The sequence below is a fragment of the Chelonoidis abingdonii genome, chromosome 5 (assembly GCF_003597395.2).
Source record: "Chelonoidis abingdonii isolate Lonesome George chromosome 5, CheloAbing_2.0, whole genome shotgun sequence".
NCBI lineage: Eukaryota > Metazoa > Chordata > Testudines > Testudinidae > Chelonoidis > Chelonoidis abingdonii.
The window spans coordinates 20577512-20594858 of NC_133773.1; positions in this window are offsets into that span (position 1 = coordinate 20577512).

The window sequence follows — 17347 nt, forward strand, 5'->3', positions numbered from 1 at the left end:
TGTTCTAAATCTTATTAACTGCTGTATCCCACTTCAAAAAAAAAAATCAAATAAAAAAATCAGATATTTCATTTATACAGCAGAAAGGAGAGGTGGCCCCATTATCCTGAGGGACTGAACTTCTAACAGGCAAGAAAAGGCTGTTCTTTAATACTCAGAAAGGTGGATGTATTTCCCCTCCATGTCGTTCTCGTATTAAATTCTGCTGATGCCTGAGCTTCCAACCAATTAGATAGGATGTGCAGCACTGGAATCCACCAAAGGTTGGCAGCTGGCAATGGTTTCGGGGGCTTTCTTTGGGCTCTGAGTGAACAATGTTCAGAGGATGAGAGAAATAAACTGTCATGCCCTCAATATCTCATGTTTCACCCCAGTCATTCCAATTTGCCAGCATTGGCTCTCAGAGTCTTTGGGGCAGAGAAACTGGATGGTGCAGGGAAAACTTCATGGCAGTAGAAATATTCTCCTGAGGCTGGCACTAAGCAGCATTGACAGTTGCACAGAAGAATATGCATCATCACAGACAAGACACCAGACGGCTGTGGCCGGTAAGAGTGAAGGAAAGACAGACTGCTTGTTTTTAAAATCTGTTCTCTTCCTTTTCAAAGGAAACGGAAAATTTCAAGGAGCAATGCTGAATGAACAGACACTATCAGAGTAAAACGGAGGGGAATAGGTTAAGTACTGATGGCACAACAATCTTAGAAACGTTAGACTTAAGATTCAGTGAATCAGCTTGTATCAGTCTGTGTTGGAATCCTGCCTCCAGCAATGGCCAGTACTCAATGCTTCACAATGAGGAACTCAAAGCACTTTACAAAAGGTGGATATAGATATACTTCTTCTGACAGGGGGAAGAAATGAAGCACAGAGGTTAAATGACTTGCTCAGCGTCGCACAAATCAGCAGACAAGACAAGGATAGCCAGTAGTCATCAGTCTCAGATATATTCATCCAAAGACCTGAAGGAATTTAAGAATGAAGTGGCCAACCTGCTGACAGAGATATGTAGTCATTCATTCAAATCTGCTTTGGGGCACCAAATATATAAAATACTTGAAGTGATCCTGGGAATTCCTAAAATAAGACTCTTTGGTATGTATCACATAAACTGGAGTAAGTGGTAATTAAACACAGCCAAAGGGTAACAGTGGGGAGAACCAAAGATCCATAATAAAAGCAGTATTTGTCTAGTATATTTAATTGCACAGAGAAAACTATGTTAAAAGAACATGATGTTTGCAAAGTCAAGCATTCAAAAGATAACGAAGCCAGCAACCTTAAATTTGGCCCCTTTCTACATATGGATTAGGATACAATCTCTAATTTCATGACTACATACTATTTTTTGCACTGTCAGTTCACACATAGGAGCTGTGAATGGAGAGAACATGGTCACCTACTCTGTGGGGATGGCACGTACAGTCCGATCAACATTAAGAATTCAGATATTTAAGCATGCTTAGTGAGGACAGAATCTTTGGACATTTTAGCACTTAGACTCTAGCAAGTCTCAACTGAGCATGCACAAAACATGGTTTTTCAAAGGCTTTTAACTACTAAATTTGGGCAGATTTTCATGCGAATAGCAAGCTACATCCCTAACACAAAGGCCACCCCCTACCAAATGTCAAATCCCTGCTCAAAAACATTGGGGTGCTAGAAATTTCTAAAGAAAAGGCTGCTACAATTTTAACACTAAAAAAATATTTATATTTTTTCCCCCTAGCCTCATTCTCAGAATGAGTTGAACCATTTTGGCTGAAATTAAAAACAATCATAACAACAACAAAAAATCATCCAAGGCAAAACACCTGGCATAGAAAATTTCAGGCTAAATGGTTAAATTATAACACGGTCTCATAATGGACAATGTCAGGCAACTCTCATAATAGGCAGTGGTGCCAGGCCTGCCTCTAAAGATTTGGAAAAGAAGCTAGAGAGAGGTTATCTGCAAAATTTGCTGCAACATTATTTAGGTCAATGAAAAATAAAGAAACGCATGTTCTGGTCTGGTTGCCTCATCTCAAAAGAGACATACTAGAAATAGAAGAGGCCCAGAGATTGGTGACAAAAAACCAACTAGAGACATGGAAAGACTTCTAAAGGTTGAGAGACTGAAAAAATTAGTACCATTTAGTTTAAAGAGGAATCAAATAAGAAGGGATATAATAGAGGCGTATAAAAGTATTTAATGATATAGAGATGGTAAATCAGGTATAGATATTTATCCTAGAATAAGTCTACAGAGATTTAAATGTGCTGCCTTTAATTGTAAAAAAGGGGTTTATGTAAACACCACAAAAGTTGATTTGCAAGCTGGCAGAGAACTTGACCAGCTAGCTTTTAATTTGTCAGTGCTCAGACTCATCAGCGGGAAGGCCAGAGAAAACAGGCATTGAAAGTGAGGGAGTGAATATCTCCCTCGAATGTTCAACCCTAATTCTGAGGAGTTACAAGGGAAGGGAGCAGTAGAATGGTTACCTTCCAGCCCCAGATTTCACCTGGAACAAAAAGAGCACAGATCCTCAGCTGCTGTAAATCAGCACAGCGCCATGGAAGTTACTTTACATCAGCCAAGGATCTTTGTCCATAACCTTTAACTATATACTATGACCACTGATGATGTAGCAGCCCCTGATATAAAGCTGAGCAGAGTCCAACACTGGAAATTTGCACAATGTAGCATAAGCTCACCTTCTTCCTCTCTGCATTGGCACCTCTGCTTTTGTTACCTGCTCTGCTCTAACCAGTCAGACTATTTAGTGCATTCTCATGCTTCTGAGATTCAGTTAAAGCAGGTTAGAGGGCAAGGAGAAAGGATTTATGCTGTGGGACACCTCTGACTGCTATTCAGTACAGGATGTATACCTGTAGAGGATGGTTCATTTGGTTAAGACCAGCACATTGACTGAAACTCTTCCACATCAAAGAGGCAGGATTCCAGAGCTTTACTGCTCTGTGAACCATGCCTTGAACTCTTTTTCTATTCAACTCAGTCCACAGGGCCTTTACCAGATAAAGATGTTGCCTAAAAAGCTTCTAATGAATGAATTGGTGGTCTGATGGGTAATCAGAAGACTGTCATGGTTTTATTGATGATAATTCTGGAGTACTTTGACCACTTATTCATAAAGAGCTATTAAAATCAATAGTAAACACCACACTAAGTGGGCTTCATGGGAGGCTATAAAAAAGAATGCTAAGTTACATACCTTCACGTATTAAAAAAGGTCCATCCCACAACAACATCCCACCCCTGTTCATTTCAACTGCTGCTGAGGTGCTCTTCAACAGGACGAACTGGATGCTATTTGGGTTTGTCATTCTCATATCACAGGGCAATGGAATAATTGAGCGTAGTTCCTGCTCTACATGACACCGGACTGGGGTCTTTCCACTTCTTCTGGATACAGCTTAACAATCCTGGCCAGCCACTATTATCACAGCAAGTGGGCAGACAGGCAGGGGGAAACAAGAGGTATCACTCAAAAGAGATGCCAAATAGCTGTATTTATCAGACTCCAGGTTCTATAGAAGCCCTTATTTCAAAGAAGAAAAGAAAAGAAATGTTAAATTGGTTTTATAATCGAGTTTGAAGACTCAAGCCTTCAGGGTTGACTATTAAAGTTTTGGATGCTGGCCACAATATGCTCCTTCATATGAGCAACCATGGATGGGATCCTCAGAGGTAGCTGTGCTTCACTGAGGATAACGGTGGCCCTTATCTCATAGAAAACTCAGCCACTAGACTTTAAAGAGAAGAACTGGTTCAATTCAGTCAGTATTCTTTCTGCACATTGTAGATACTCTTCATATTGGATTGAGATGACAAAGTTCTGTTCAAGTATTTTTCTGAGATAAACTTTCCAGAAAAAGGTTAAAAGTGAAGAGCAATAGAAGGCAACACTACCATTGTCTGAATGAGCTGATCTAAAACCACTTAAAGTGTAGCCCTGCTCTGAAAAGTCACTCCAAAAACGGCATAGTCAGGTTCCCTATTTATTGTTTTACTAAAACAAGAAAGCGAGCGTGTACGCTCTCTGTTCATAAGTGAAAAAATATACATTTAACTTCCTGCCCTGAACTCCGGCCCTGCAAACTCAGCACAAGACTTGAAAGTCAAGCTGGATTCTTTTCTTTTTATGCATCATCACCTGTAACAAACAGGTTATGCAGGCCAAGTTATGACAGCTTTAATTGAGGGCAACTCCATGGTCCTCAAGTTACCCCTTCATTGACATCTGTGCAAGTCCATTCCATCAGGTATAACTGATTGGCCCTACCATTAGGGCAAAGGGTTAACTTCCAACACTTGTACTTGCACTGAGTAGTGTCTTGCTCCACAAAAAGCCCTATTCAAGACAAAGAGGTGCTATTCACCATGAGTAAAAATATTTCAGTCTGGAAACTAGTAAACCACTATGACGATGCAGAAGAAGAAACAGAATCTAATCTTCCTTTCCCAGACCTACGATGGCTTTACAGAGCCAAGTGGAATAAAAAGGTTTTTTTGGTTTTTTTAAACAGAAGACTTGTTTTGGTCACTGAAGTCAATGGTTATGACTACATATGCACAGGGAATAGATCTGTGGTGGCATTTTTACATACTACCATTTTACAATGAAACTGTACTTTGAGGCACTAAAATATTTTATCAAACTGGCTTCTTTACCAGTTTAACCAGAAGTTCCTCTCTAGTGTAAAAGTTTATAATGTCTCATTGCCCAGCAACACAACTCTTATCAGGTGCGACCTTCAGATGGACACAGTGTCTGAGTAGTAATTCATGTGATGCTTATAATAAACTGATTTAGTCAAGGGGTCTAATGCAGGCTCGGCACAGTGAGGAACAGTCTGTCAAGTAGAGCTTTGTTTTGCTGGAGTTCTAGAAACGGTGTTGCACATATATAAATGTTGCTACTGCTTCTGCTGTTTTAGCAACCTCTGTTCAACTAGAACAGGAGTCGTGAACCTACTGTGAATAAATGAAGAATATCTTGGTCTGCACACAGTTTCTCTCCCTCCACTCCCCACCCCCCCCAAAAAAACAAACAAACAAACAACTTTTGACTGCTCAGAAGCTAGGACATTTTTGTTTATCCTGCTCTTCACTTGTTAATCTCTCTCCTCCTCCATATTCAGTTATTTGTCCTCCTGTTTACTAGGTTTGCTATGCCGTGGCTGTTGGGAATCCTTTTAATTAGCTCAGTGTATGAGGAAGTTACTCACCTGTGCAGTGATTGAGGTTCTTCAAGATAAGTGTCCCTGTGGGTGCGCCACTCTAGGTATTAGCGCGTTCCTGCGCCTTCGCTCGGAGATTTTGACAGCAGTACTCGTACCGGTGATGCACCCATAGAGCTTGCCCCACGCACTGAGTGAGCCTTAACAGTACGCGTGTGTGACCGGTCTCCTCAGTTCCTTCTCTACAACGGAGGCTACCCCAACTCCGAAGTAGAGGGGAAGAGGGTGGGTAGGGAAGCACCCACAGGGACAGTCATCTTAAATAACATCAGTTACTGCACAAGTGAGTAACCTCCTCTTCGAGAGAGATGTCCCTGTGAGTGCTTCACTCCAGGTGACTTAAAAGCAGTGTACCTCAAGGAGGTAGGGACTTCAGATCTGGTAGGAATGTAGTAGATAGTACAGCTCTGCCCAATCATGTATCAGTGAGAGAGCCTTGAGTAAGGGCATAATGCTTAACAAATGTGTTTTTGGAAGTCCAAGTGGACACTTTACAGATGTCAGCCAGAGGAACTCTGCATAGAAAAGCCACAGAGGTACTACAGACCTAGTGGAACTGTAGGGGGAGATTCTGGCAAACCAGTAAAGTGCCTGAAACCACTATGGCTTATTGCTAAAAGCAGCCAAGTCAACAGGCCATAAAGTGGCCATGTAGCAAACTCAGCTTGACCAAGGCAGAAGGGGAGGGAGTTTTGGATGCCACAGAAAGGGCAACTTGACCCCACATCCTTCTTGATAAGAATTGTGTTGAAGTTGCTGATACATGCATTTTAGAAGCGCAGGAATGTCTATTGGGGCCTCAAGGCTGCAAACTTTGGGAAAACCCCACACCTGGTTAATCAATAATCAGAAGGAAGCCTCTTGCTTGACCATTGAAACTACTTGCTTAACAAGTTTTCTTTAAGGGACATGGCATTCTACTGCTAATGTATAAAGAAGGGGGAAAAGTTTGAGTTAGTGGTACTTTTCAGGACCGGACTCTCCCTCGGATACATCTTGTGTTCCCCACCAGCACATGGGCTACCGCTGTGCCACTTGAGAGTCACACTCAGCTTCGGTAATTATCAAGGGTTGGGGGTGTTTTACTAACCTGTTGCAGACGTGTGTAAGTGCTTGAGACTAGTAAAGTTTAGCTTTCAGTGAAAGCACTCTTGCGTTGTCCTGTTTGTGCAGCCATCTATCGGTCGGATGGCCGTGTCTCCCTTGATTTATTTCCTGACACCACCTCACACAGAGTAAAAGTTACCAAGAGCTTTGGGTTGAAAGAACCCCAGGCAGCAGACTGAGTCCTGACGTAAGGTGGCGGAACTGTCTCCTTTAATTGATAGTACAGGCAGATACAAGCAGAGATCCAGCTGGAAAGTCTCTGGGGGGAAATAAGTGTCCTCTTGGATTGTTCTGCAATGGAGACAGAGTCTGGAAGAGTTCTTAAAGGTTCTGGTTCTATCCAAATAAAAGGACAAAGCCCTGAGTACATCCAATGTATGCATTGTGGATTCGAAGGAGTTTGCATGCGATTTAGGAAAAAGGTTGGTAGGTATATAGGTTTGTTAATGGGGAATGATGAACGTACCTTTGGAAGAAGTTTGGGGTGTAGTCAGCGGGTAACCTTTTCCTTAAAAAAATATCGTGTAGGGTGGGTCTGCCATGAGAGCTGCTATTTCTCCTGCGCGTCTGGTAGAGGTGATTGCCACTAAGAATGCTGTTTTCATAGAGAGGGTGTCATAAACAGATAGCTAAGGGTTAATGTTTCTTTTACCTGTAAAGGGTTAACAAAGGGAACCAAACACCTGACAAGAGGACCAATCAGGAAACCGGATTTTTCAAAGCTTAAGAAGGAATTGTGGGTGTTTCTTGGTCTTGGATCTTTGTCTGTTCTGTGCTCTCTCAGCTATGAGAGGATCTATTCCAGTCCTTCTAATCTTCTGTTTCCCAGTTGTAATACAAAGGTAGCAAAAGTATAATCTTTTAAATGGTTTTGCTGTATTTCCATCTGTGTATCTGGCTGGTGGAGTCTTTATGTGTATTTGGCTATAAGTACTTTAAATTGTATTGTTTTTGGATAAGGCTGTTTATCCTTTTTCATGTTTATTCATTTTCATAAGTTGAAAACCCTGTATCTTACCCATTAGGTTACAGAGAACTGTTATTCTATCTTTCTTTTTTTTTTTCTTATTAAAAGTTTTGCTTTTTAAGACCTGTTGATTTTTTTTTTTCCTAGTTGACCCACCAGGAAATTGTGGGGAGAAAGGAAAGACGAGGGAGGGAAAGACTGCTCTTTGTGTTTACTCTCCTAGTGTCCCAGGGACGGAAGAAGCTAAGGGGGAAGAGAGATAGAATCTTTTCTGTTTCCTTGTCTTTGGTTTGTCTCTTTGTGGGAGAGGAGACATGCTTCTTGGTATTGTAATGTAAAGAGGTTGCATCAGTAACTCTCAGGTTAGCCCAGAGAAGAAATTCTGGGTGGGAGAGAGGTGGGGAATGGTTTATTTCCCTTTGTTGTGAGACTCAGGGCATCTGAGTCTTCGGGGTTCCCCAGGGAAGGTTTTGGGGAGACCAGAGTGAGACAGGCACTGATTCCTGTCTGGTGGCAGCGATATCAGATCTAAGCTGGTAATTAAGCTTAGAGGGTTCATGCTAGCTTCTCAGGTTATGAACGCTAAGGTTCAAATCTGAGTAGGAAGCTATGACAGAGGTGTAAAAGAGAGCATTTGGCTAGGGGCTCGAAAGGTTGTTGCGTTAAACAGGTTAACACTAAGTGAAAGTCCCACAGAGGATTAGGAGGTTTAATGTTGTGTTGAAATGATCGAGTGGGAGAGATGCTATTCCCGTTCGGGAATCAAGGTACGCTCCTATGAACTCCAATTGTTGGGTAGGAGATAAGTGGATTTGTTTTTGTTTATTTGTAGGCCAAGGGAAAGGAAGCAAGCAATGGTAAACTATGTGGATTGAAGAGCTTCATCAAGCGTTGAGGATTTGAGGAAACAATCATCGAGGTAAGGAAATATTATAATCCCCCATTTCTTGAGGTGAGCAGTAACCACAGTTAGGAGTTTGGAGAACACTTGGGGTGTGATAGATAGGCCAAAGGGCAACACTACTGAAAATGTGTCAAACCAAGGGTAAAATGAAGAAAATGTCTGTGGGGTGGGTGAATAGTCACATGAAAATAGGCATCCTGCAGGTTGAGGGCTGAAAACCAATTGCCTTGCTCCAGCACTGGGATTATAGTAATGAGGGTAACCATTTTGAACTTTTGAATTTTTGCTTTTTGATAAATTTGTTTAGCTGCCTGAGGTCGAGGGTAGGTCACCATGTCACGGTTTTCTTTTCTGTTAAGTAGTAATGAGAATAGAAACCTTTCCCTCTGTGCTGTTCAGGCACAATTTCCACAGCCCCCAATTGAAGGAGATGTTCTACTTCTTGGAGGAGCAGTTGCTCATAAGAGGGGTTCCTGAAGAGGGACGGGGAGGGTGGGCGGGTGGGAGGCAGTGGTAATATTTCGCCATTGATGGGAGACTAGGCGTAGGCGGTGACCACAATAGGGGGAGGCGGTGTAAGCGCTGAAGTGGGAATATTGTTTTCTATACCCTCGACCAAGCCTTCAAATTTGCTTATTGATTGGAGGGGGTTGAGATGCTGCTGCGGAGTTGGGACGGCAGCATTGGTATCTGGGTCTCTGGCATTGCTGCTGTTGCTCATGAGATCTATGGAATTGCTGGGTGTATGTGGGGTAGCGTGGTCACTGGTAAGGCTGGTCTCTATATTGTTGCCTTCTGGTCATAGGGGTTTGAATTCCTAGACACCAGAGAGTTGCCCTGGAGTCCTTCACGGAGTGAAGTACATCATTCATGGTGGAGGCAAATAGTTTGTCACTGTCAAAGGGGAGATCCCTCAATGGTACTCTGGACCTCACAGGGAAAAAAAAGAGGATGAGAACCATGACCCTTGGTGCAACACGACTGCTATGGCAGTGGACCATGCTGCAGTATTGACCACATCAAGGGCAGCTTCAAGAGCAGTGAGAGAGATTATTTGTCCCTCGAAAGCTATGGCTGTAAATTGATGTTTTTTCTGGACCATGATCAATAAAGTCCATGAATTTATTGTAATTTTTGTGGTTGTATTTTGCTAGAACGGCTGTATAATTAGCAATGTGAAACTGCAATGTGGAAGAAGCATATACCTTACATCTAAGCAGATCTAATCGCTTACTGTCCATTTCGAAAGGGGTGGAGCAGGGAAACCGGTGTTTGTTCTTTTGGTTAACTGTATCTACTACAGTCTCTGTGAGGGGAGGGCTGCACAAGAGGAATCTGTTGTGAGGAGGGATTCCTCTGCACCGGTGTCCTGAGCATTCTGTCACTGCCAGTGCTGTGCGAGAGGCAGGCAGTTGAAAGCCTGAAGCCTCAGCACTGGAGGTTGGTGTGACTGCCGCAGCGCAAGCGGGTTTCACATGGCGCCAGAGGAGCCCAGCACATCAAAGGTACTCAGCCGGGGGAGCGCAGGGAGGGAAGCAGTACATGGAGAAGTCTTGTCCTGCAGGTGAGACTGATTTTTTTTTTGTTTTTTTTCAATTTTGTCTCTTTGAAACAGGGGGAGGGGCCTGCGGTGTACAGCAGGGTCGGAGCCTGGGTCAAAGGCTGGTCCGAGATTTTTTTTGCAACATGAGCAGTTTTAATCGTGGCTACCTCTCTTTGCATGCCCTGGATTTCAACCAGTGGGCACATTTTGGGGGGGGATGTGGGACTCCCCCAAAACATTTAATACATTTAGAGTGACCATCAGAAAGAGGTATGGCATCATTGCAGTTAGAGCAGCGCTTAAAACCTGGAGAGCCAGGCACATCGGAAATGTCTGCGCTGACAGGAATGAAAAAAGATTTTGAGGGGGTGGGGGGGTTGTGTTAAAAAAAAGAAGAAGAAGGGGAAAAGGGTATCTAACTATTACTGGTAAGCTAATTAAGAGGGGGAAAAGTTGAACAAGGGACAGAAGAAATTCTCTAACTAATCTGCTGAGCTCCGTCTCAGGCTGGGGATAGTAGAGAAGGAACTGAGGAGACCGGTCACACACGTGCACTATTAAGGCACACTCAGCATGTGGGGCAGGCTCTGCGAGTGCACGACCAGTATGAGTACTGCTGTCAAAATCTCTGAGCGAAGGCCCAGGGATGCACCCACACCTGGACTAGAGCACCCACAGGTAAATCTCTCGAAGAAGAATATTCTGTTTCAGCCTATTTCCCACTCAACTCCAGTCAGGTAAACAAGCAGATCACGATCCTGGTCCCTCCAATGCCCTGTTTGTACAGCTACGACCAGTCAATTGGGGATTCCCTTTGAGTAGTCTCGATGAAAAATGGCAAATCAACGGGACTGCTTAAAGAGAACAATACTATTCAAACACACGGGTGGCTCAGAGACACACTCAGGATTTTAATAAAGTTTTAAACTCTGCTTTTTCAATACCTGGACACCAGTATGTCATAAAGGCAAATTTTGCCTCTAGTAACCTCAAGAATGAATGGTCATAGCATGCTACTTGTACTGTAGGTGTCCTCCTCTAATTTGATACTGTTCAGATCCTTTAATCTTTTATATCTTGTCTTATGGGTAGAGCTAGTTTTGTGAACTATATCTGATGCTTATCTGGTCTTCTGCACTGTGTCACATTACATGAAGTTGCACCAGATTAAATGATTATGATGTAACCTTATCTACCCATATGCAATATCACATTGGCCATATGTTGTCAGAGAACGTAAAAGGGACACATTTGGAGGGAGAGGAGAAAAGGGGTGCTAGATGACAATTAAAACAGAGCTCGGAAATCTGTCCCATGCCCTCTTCCTCTGAATCCACTTATTAGTTTCTTTTGAAAACAAGCTAGTAAAGAAAGTGTGGAAATACGGGAGGCTGATATGCAAAAACTGACTGCTCATGAACAAGGAACATAATTGTGGACAATGATCTAAATACATTCTAAGGGGCAGGGATTTACGTGGCAGTGATCTGAAGACCCATGTGGGAAAGCCTGGTTCAGTTTTTGTCCTGGTCTCAGTTTAGGCTGTCAAGGAGCAAGAACGCTCTAAAGAGACTGCTTCATGAAGGAAGTGCCTCAAATTACACAACAGAGAAACCTCCAGGAGATTAGAAAGTGGGAATGAAAGCCACCAAAACCAGTCCAATCTAATCCCCCTTGGCCTAAGAGATAGTCATCTGTGGCCCCTCTTATTTCACTCCCTGTCCCCATAATACCTCAGCACCCCAGACATTAAAGTATTATTTCCATGTTACAGATGGGTAATTGGGGCACAGGTTAAGTGACTTTCCCCAAGAACACACAGGAAGCCTGTAGCAGGGTCAGGGAATGAGTTCCAATCTGGTCTCTTCATTTAAAAAAAGCCTGATCCACAATTAAAACCATGAAAGTACAGTGCAGGAAGACTTTCAGGGCTTCATCAGGGCCATGATGGATCTAAACTATTAGGGGGAAACATGCAAGGATAGGAATCATGTTACACTATGGCAGTAACTACATTAATACCTGCATTAAGATACTCAATGTACAGCGTGAACCAGATATTTTCGGAAACATCAACAGCCCCAGTCTGAGCTCACACAATAAAGGAGCACTCATTGTGCTTCTCTCCTCAGGAAACCATCCTGAATATTCATTACTGCAAACGCTTTACTGTTGAGACAAACTTCAATGCAGTGATCACTAAACTTTAAAGCGATACTGCACCTTTTTTTTTTTTTTTTTAAAATGCCTGTATTCCCCTTTCCTAATAAGAAAGGAATATCTATTACTGACCAAACTGTTCAGCCTCCTGCACAGCAGGGAACATTTAAAAAGTTAGAGGGGGGAAGCATTCACTGTTTGCTAAGATACTCCAATGTACATTTTACATCGCACGTTATATAAACTCTTCTCATAATGACATACCTTCAGTTTGCAAGCATACATGTTTAGAGCATTGTAATACGCATCTGTTTGCTCAGAAGTAATTTGTTTATTGCGCACAGTGGAACATGCTTATAGTGAACTCTGATACAAGGAAATTCTAATATATTAATTAGAATCAAAGAAGCAATATGATTGCCTGTTGCACCGGTCCAATAAAGGAGTAATTTGACTTCGGAGTAGTCTGATTAAGCCAGTATAATCAGAAGCATCTATGCCAAAGTCCTGATTTGTTGCAGTGTATTCAAGTGTGCAAATTTTAGTTTTGTTCATAATGAGCCTACACTTACCGGATCATATCCGGAACTCCTAATTCAAGATGCCCTCAGAAAGTAATAGGAGTTTTGCCAAAGTGTGGTCAGTAAAAATGGAGTAAGTACCTTAGGATTTCTCACACAATGAAAGTTTTCTGTGATTTCCTTTTCCCACATTAAGAAAACTCCACTTGTTCCCCCCCCCCAAAAAATCAGTTATGCTAATTATGAGTCTTCTTTATTATTGTGAATCCAATTTGCATTAATTAGAATGAGTTTCTCTCTTAACATTTCTAAAGGAAGTGATTTAGCAAATATGCAGTTCCACATGAACCTACAGATAAATACATAAAATATGTACTGTAAGCTAGAATTATCTATGTCATAACTGAGCCAGGTTCATAGACCATGCTAAGGACAGAATTTAGTCCTGCATGTGTGGCAGAAAGTGACAGGAAACCATTATACATTCCTAATGCTGCAATAGCCATGATGCAGCTCCAGCAGGCAGGAGGAAGAAGAGAGATGGAACTAAGTCTGGCTTATTCCTTCAAAAAAAGGGAAGAAGAGAAGAATCTAAAGGAATATTGCCACTTTATGGCAATGTGAGAAAGCAAGAGGGGAGAAAAGTTGCTTTCAGGATCACTTCCTTTTCCTCCAGTTAACTACTGAGGGATTATTTATCCAGAGGATACTCTTCTCACACCAGCTCTCCTCCGTCTGAAATAGAACTGTTAAATGAGGGTTTCTGGCTTGGGCCGCGTACTGCAAGAAGAACCCCCTCCTATTTGGAACAGAGATATCAGAGAGGCACCATCTCCCTGGAGAGCATCTCGAGCGATCCAATAGCTACATACTGGACTCAAACTAGGTAGATTTATGGATTTTGCCTGATAGAAAGCAGCTGGATAGTCACATCAGTATTAGCTGGCCCCTTACGCAGAAAAACTGTCCCTCGCAGAACCCATCTGCACCTGCAGGTTCTGAAGACATGGGGGAATGCTGAGGACTCCTTTCTGTGGAGATGGCTGGTCAAGGATTTGATGCTATAGGGACAACACAAACACTGAATTCTAATGACACTACACTCTGTCCCTGAGAATATTTTTGTTTCTAGTAAATGCCTAGACATTTTAGACACTTCGTAGGATTTTTTTGCTTTGTCTTAAACATTGTTTCTAATCAATTTCTGAGTGAAGTATGAAATATTTTATGCTGGAAGATAAGCTGAAGTGTACGTTTTCTATGGCAGATTTCATTTTACCTTTAAAATTCCTCCTTAAACAACTTCTAGAGATTAGTAGGAAAAGTGTGCATTTGATATTTGGGAGGGGAATACCACAATTTATATAGCAAGTCTAAAAGTAAAATGGAAACCTAAGTGTGTCGGAAGAAACAGATGGATTGTGAAGTTTATCTAATGTTCAAAGACCATTCATTTGGTATCTACTATATGGAAATTCATTTCCATCACAGATTTACAAAAGCAGCTTTGTAAAACAGCCATGTGTTCCTTTACCAGTGGACTGTATACATTGATTTTCAGAGCATTATACTCAAGGCTGAAATGAATTTTTCACATGGCAGCAGCTTCTTGTATTCACCTTTCCCCTCTGAGAGTTTAGAATTGTCAAGAGGTACCTCTATCTGATTCAGTGCTGCTGGTATTAGACAGTTGTGTATTCAAAGTTACGTATTTTTACCTGGTGAAAAGAAATTGAAGAACCTGATCATTTCCTGAGAGACATTGTTTAAAGAAAAGACAGAGATCTGGACTGGCGATTGGTTTTGGTTAACAGGTAGTTCTTTGGTATATAAATTTCCCTGTTTAATCATCCTGAGAGACCTGTGGCCACGTGTCTACAGTGTAGTGTCATGATCCTTTTTGAAATAGGCTAAAAAAAAACTACATTTAAGGCACCTCTAAATATTTAGCTGTGTAAATAAAAGATATGTTGTAGTTGACATTGTGTACAAAGACTTAAAAAGTTGTATGATAACCTGCTTACTAGAAATTTCAATTTATACTATAATACAAACAAAAGAGCACCAACACTATACGAGATTAAGCATGATTAAATACCTTCACATAACATACTTTAACAGGCACATTAACAAGATGACAACTCATCTTCAGTCCACCACAGATCTCTGATTTAGTTTTCCATCTTGCTAGTTGCTGATGACCTCAATCCAAGTCCAGCTCTACTGCTTTCCCCTACTCTCCTCATCCTAGCCTCCACTCCTGCCTTTCACACCACAGAAACCACTCATACTCTACTGGCTAGGTGTCCACCCTGTGAATTATATTTAAGTTCTCTCCACCAACACCTTTAAGGTTCCATGCATAAATACTATGTGCAGTGTTCCTTGTATTGTCGGCCCTCTCTGCAGGGCCTGAGGGGGACAGTCTCCCTTCTGTGAGAGCTCTCTGAATCTGGGCTCAGCTACCCAGCTCTTCCCACCCCACATTTACCTGTTGTGCCTTTTTATCAGTGCTTAGCTGGTGATCTAATTAAGCCTCTGGCACCCACAGCCTGATTAGATAACTACATCCCATCAGAGCCCTCTGGTGGGGGGTGGTGAATTAGTGCCACAGTGATCAGAGTGCTGGCTCACATGATAGCTGTCAGAACTATCTGACACACCACCATTTTGTGTCATTCTTTCTAACCTCATTTATCCATTTCTCTCTCCTGTTCCATCTGAAATACCCCCTCCAGCTTAAACACTAAAACAGCAGTTGTACATACAGCAGCAAACCTACAAAATGATGTAAATTCATGGACACACACACCCATCCTGGCTTTCTCCCTTCTCCTTGGTTGCTGCTCGTGTGTTGCGTGAGCTGGTTTAAAATTAGACTGCAAATCTTTTGGTGGCAGGGACCATGTCTTTCATTTGTTCTTTAAAACAGCTGATCCCACAGAAATAATTGTGTTGAGTTCAATGGGCACTGAATAAGGCCTCTAAATCACCTATTCCAGGTAATTTATTAATTACTGCCAGTCTTCACCCTCAAGTATATAATTAATACTGTACATATGGGGAAATTACTGGATAGTGCTTCATGGCCAGATTTTCAGGACTGTTGAGCACCCAGTCACTTCCATGAGATTTTTAGGGACTCAGCAAACCTAGTGGAAAGTGTTTGAGAGGTTGTGATTCAGACAAACATTCCCTTTTTAAACCAGCTCTAGAGTCCTATACTTAGGCAAATACGGTTGTGGCCAGATTTTCAAAAGTGATCAGCATGAGTCTTCTGTTCTTTGAAATAGCACCTAGCACCATGGGATCCCCAGAATTTGGGATCCTAGGTGCTACTGCAATACAGACCAATAATTTTATAACCTTATCTATTTCCCCCAAAAAGACCAAGGATAAAAATTGAAAAAAAAATTTTATTGGTCTTCAAAACTAAATATGAATGTCAAATATCTTAGGCATTTTATATGTATTGGGAACTTGCATGTTCTGGTAGATGTTGTAAAATGATTGATTATCGTTGGTCAATGTAACATGTGCCTCATGAGAAGAATTAGCAAGTGATTGTATAAAGGATTAACAAGAGAATGGCCCAGGCCATGCTACTGTTTTAAAAATACACCTCCACCTCAATACAACGCTGTCCTCAGGAGCCAAAAATATCTTGCTGCGTTATAGGTGAAACCATGTTATATCGAACTTGATTTGATCCACCGGAGCACACAGCTCCCCTCTCCGCAGAACGCTGCTTTACGGCGTTATATCCGAATTCATGTTATATCGTGTGGTGTTACATCGGGGTAGAGCAGGGCCGGCTCCAGGCCACAGCGCGCCAAGCATGTGCTTGGGGCGGCATACCGCAAGGGGCGCTCTGCCGGTTGCTGGGAGGGCGGCAGGCAGCTCTGGTGGAGCTGCCGCAGGCGTGGCTGCGGACGGTCCGCTGGTCCCGTGGCTCCAGTGGACCTCCCGCAGACATGCCTGCGGCAGCTCGACCAAAGCCACAGGACCATCGGACCCTCTGCAGAAATGCCTGCGGCAGCTCCACCGGAGTCGCGGGACCAGCTGACCATCTGCAGAAACACCTGCGGGAGGTCCACCGGAGCCGCGGGACCGGCGAGCAGCAGAGCGCCCCCCGTGACGTGCCGCCATGCTTGGGGCGGCAAAATTGCTAGAGCCGGCCCTGGGGTAGAGGTGTAGTTTTTGTTCTTATTTGTTTGCAGTACTCGGCTGAAATTATTTCTCCCTCTACACGATCAGTTTTGTCCTCATATTGTAAGGTCTTCCCCCCCGCAACCAGTTTGCTCATGGGGAGCTGAAAATGAACAACACTGAGTGTCCCCCCCACCCCATTCTCATCCTTCTTCCCCCTTTAAATTACTTACAATAGACGGATACCATCAGAAATGGAATAAACACCTCTTAAGGAATAATGGGCTACACCCTCAGCTGGTATAAACCAGCCTGGCTCCGTTGAGAGGAAGGTAACTGTAACGATGTACACTAGCTAAGAATCTGGCCCAAGGTTGGTTGGTTTTCTTCAGTTGCTAGGTCAGCATGGGAAGTACATAAGTGTCTTTGGTATTTGGTTTTAAGTTGCTCAACAGAGCAACTGATTGATAAGTGAAAGAGGAATATGGAATATGAACGCAATGTTTCTGAAGATGGTCAAGTTGCAAACCTAAACTGCCACCTAGCAAGCCTAGAAATACTGTAACACAGAAGTGACAAAAATCTGCAAGAACCAGTCGTCATCTAATGGTCAGAACAAAGGAGGGTGAGCCTGCTTCTGATCCCTGCTGAGCCACTGGCCTTGAGTGAGTAACTTAACTCTGTTTTACAGCTGGCACAGTCAAGAAATACAGGCTTTCTGAAAACCAGATGCTGTCTGGGAGCTAAGGCTT